Raw genomic sequence first — 3,345 nt, 5'->3', positions numbered from 1 at the left:
TGTGTGTGTGTGTGTCTGTGTCTGTGACTGCGTTTCTATGAGTGTCATTGAGTGTGAACTAAAAAAGAAACAGCAGATAACCGTGGTGTACACGAAGGGTTTTGAAAAGTGGTGGTGTAGTTTTGAAGTTGTTCAAGAGAAAAAATAATTTTATTAGTGATATGTGAGGGTAGGGCAAAGAAGAAAAGAGAGACTATATATGGGATGGAAATGCAGTGATGATCATGGCATAACTACATATAAGAAAATTCTCTGTGACCCTCAAACAAAATAAAGAAAACTACAAGTTGAACTATTTCAAACTAAGACACACATAGTTATATGGATGTTCCAGGGAATAAACATTCCATAATTACCACTGTTAACTTCCTGATGCTTGATTAAAAATCCCTAGCAACCATGACCAAACCCATAGTAACTACAGCTGCCATATTTGTTGAAATATAGCATGAAATAATTGCATTGAAATCAGTTGTGCTTCTCTGCCATTGACTGTTTTTATCCTTTCGGTGTATTTATTGAACACTTTTTCTATTTAAAAAAGAAATGTGATTCTGCTAGAGAATTAATTCTAAATATTGTGGTACAGTTGAGCATTTATATGTAAAAAGGGCAATGGCTGAATTAACATGGTGTTCATTTAGGATTAGAAATAAGTTGTGTTTTCAATTGCTGAAACATTTATCTTCATCACATTCCCTCTATCCGATAGAGGGACTGTGTGTGGATAAATGGGACTTTGTAGTACACCATACTTATTTTACATACTCCACAGTCCCTGTATCATGTGATCGAGGGTCTGTGTGTACTCAAAAAACACAATATGTAAACACCTTTGTAGAAATGTTGTCAATTGCTGATGTCAATTTGAAGGCAGATTAGTAGTCACACAGGTGCTTATCAAAGAAAAAAAGAAGATAGTTACACCATGAATTTAACTATTAATCATACAGGGTCTCAGCTAATTTTTATATGCAAAACTATTTTCATCCTACGGTTTGTAGATTAATAAGATAACAACATTCAGGTTATTACTTCCTCAACTCCTCAGTGCAATCGTTAGTAGTTTATTCCTGTATTCAGACCAAACACAGGGTGTGTGTTTTTTTTGTACAGGTATGGTCCTGTCTTTCCAGTTATCATATTTATCACTTTTGAACATTTCCTTCACTAAATCTGTGTACTTTCTGTCCTCGTTTATATGTATATGTAGCACAACACTTTTTGGTACGTCATGTATAAAAGCACTTTTAGCAAGATGTGATGCTCCCATACTTGCAAGGAATTTGCACAGGTTTCTCCTATCCGTGAGAGAAATGCACAGTTAGGCAGTTTCATCTTTGTGAGAGAATTGCACAGTTAGGCAGATTTCTTCTATCCGTGAGAGAAGTGCACAGTTAGGCATGTTTCATCTAATTGTGAGAGAACTGCAGTTTCATCTTGGTGAAAGAACTGCACTCTATTAGGCAGATTTCTTCTATCCGCAAGAGAACTGAACAGTTAGGCAGTTTCATCTTTGTGAGAGAACTGTGTAGTTAGGCAGATTTCTTCTATTCTTGAGAAAATTGCACAGTTAGGCAGAATTCTACTTGTGCTTCAAATTGGCAGGTTTCTACCTTACATTTTAGCCAACTCCATAGTTAGGCAGTCTTCATCTTTCTTTGTGAGAGAACTGCACAGTTAGGCAGTTTCATCTTTGTAAGAGAACTACATAGTTAGGGGGTCTTCGTCTTTATTTGTGAGGGAACTGCACAGATAGGCAAGTTCCTAAATGACTGAACTGGTAAGCAGGTTTCTGCTACTTTGAGAGTATTGCAGTGAAACGTATTTTCTCTCATAGGATAATGCACAGTTTCTAGTTTCTACTTCAAATAGCTGCGTAGTTAGGCAAATATTCTACCATACTTATGAAGTAACTGCACAGTTAGGCAGCTCTTCACTATACTCGTAAGACGATGGCGCAGATCTTTTGCTTCGTGTGATAGACTGCATTTAATCAAAGTATTCCCTTGTCTTCCCTTATTGGTCAAGTACTAAATCCACATTCATTGGTTAAAAAAAAACAGAGTGCACCTGGTCTGTGACCAGTATTTTCATAAAAAAACTCCCATGTACACCTGTCTGTCTCTTTCTTTATAAGCAGATAAAGATGTTTTTCATTGTCATGTGTAAGTATTAGTTTTGTAGATAAGTTATGTATAAATGATTGTAAATGTCTTTGTATTTTGATAAAGTGACTCTCTTGCCTAGATTGTCTACATAGAAATGAAAACATACTTTTCACTATCTTGTCAACATTTACTCTTTTTTTATTGAATATATGGATGAAAACTTATAACAATGTTACATTTTATGTCTATGTTGTTCACTTTTGTGGCAGTGTAATGCCGGGTCTATAGGGAACTTGCAAACCCACCATATTGAAGGGGCATCATGGGAAAAGTATCCCACCATCTTGAATAATGCATCATGGGAATTTTACCTACCATTCTTGAATGGTGCATCATGGGAAATGTAATATAATTAAGTGACTGTTCAGTGTTGTAAACAACATTTCAAACAATCTAGTTGGATCGAGGGACTGTCCTTCAACTCACTCCAGACACACACAAGGGAAAAATTTCTTGTCTGCGCTCCAGATTAGCTCTGACTACGAATACAAATAATCCAGCAGTCCTGTTATATCTGAGCATGCCCAGTTTCCATTACAAGTTCTGAGCATGCCCTGTTTGGATTGCAAGTTCTGAGCATGCTCAATTGGGATTGCAAGTTGACTATTGACCAGCAGTCACCACCATCATGCATGCATGTAGTGGTGTTTTCTAGAAGACAATAGAAGAACATTATCACTGTTGTATTACACGATAGGATGAAATTTGTTGTTAAATATGAGAGGAAGTTTTGTTTTTTACACATTACACATTGTCAAACATTTATCATAGTCCTAGACTGTAATGTACATGGTGTCGTTACGCCCTCACCCCATCACGGCATACCTTACAGATTATCATAGTCCTAGACTGTAATGTACGTTGTGTCGTTACGCCCTCACCCCATCACGGCGTACCTTACAGACTATCATATTCCTAGACTGTAATGTACGTCGTGTCGTTACGCCCTCACCCCGCCACGGCATACCTTATAGACTATCATAGTCCTAGATTGTAATGTACATGGTGTCGTTACGCCCTCACCCCATCACGGCGTACCTTACAGACTATCATAGTCCTAGATTGTAATGTACATGGTGTCGTTATGCCCTCACCCCATCACGGCGTATCTTACAGACTATCATAGTCCTAGATTGTAATGTACGTTGTGTCGTTACGCCCTCACCCCATCATG

The sequence above is a fragment of the Glandiceps talaboti genome, chromosome 16, assembly GCF_964340395.1.
Source record: "Glandiceps talaboti chromosome 16, keGlaTala1.1, whole genome shotgun sequence".
Lineage (NCBI taxonomy): Eukaryota > Metazoa > Hemichordata > Enteropneusta > Spengelidae > Glandiceps > Glandiceps talaboti.
This window is presented reverse-complemented; position numbering follows the sequence as displayed.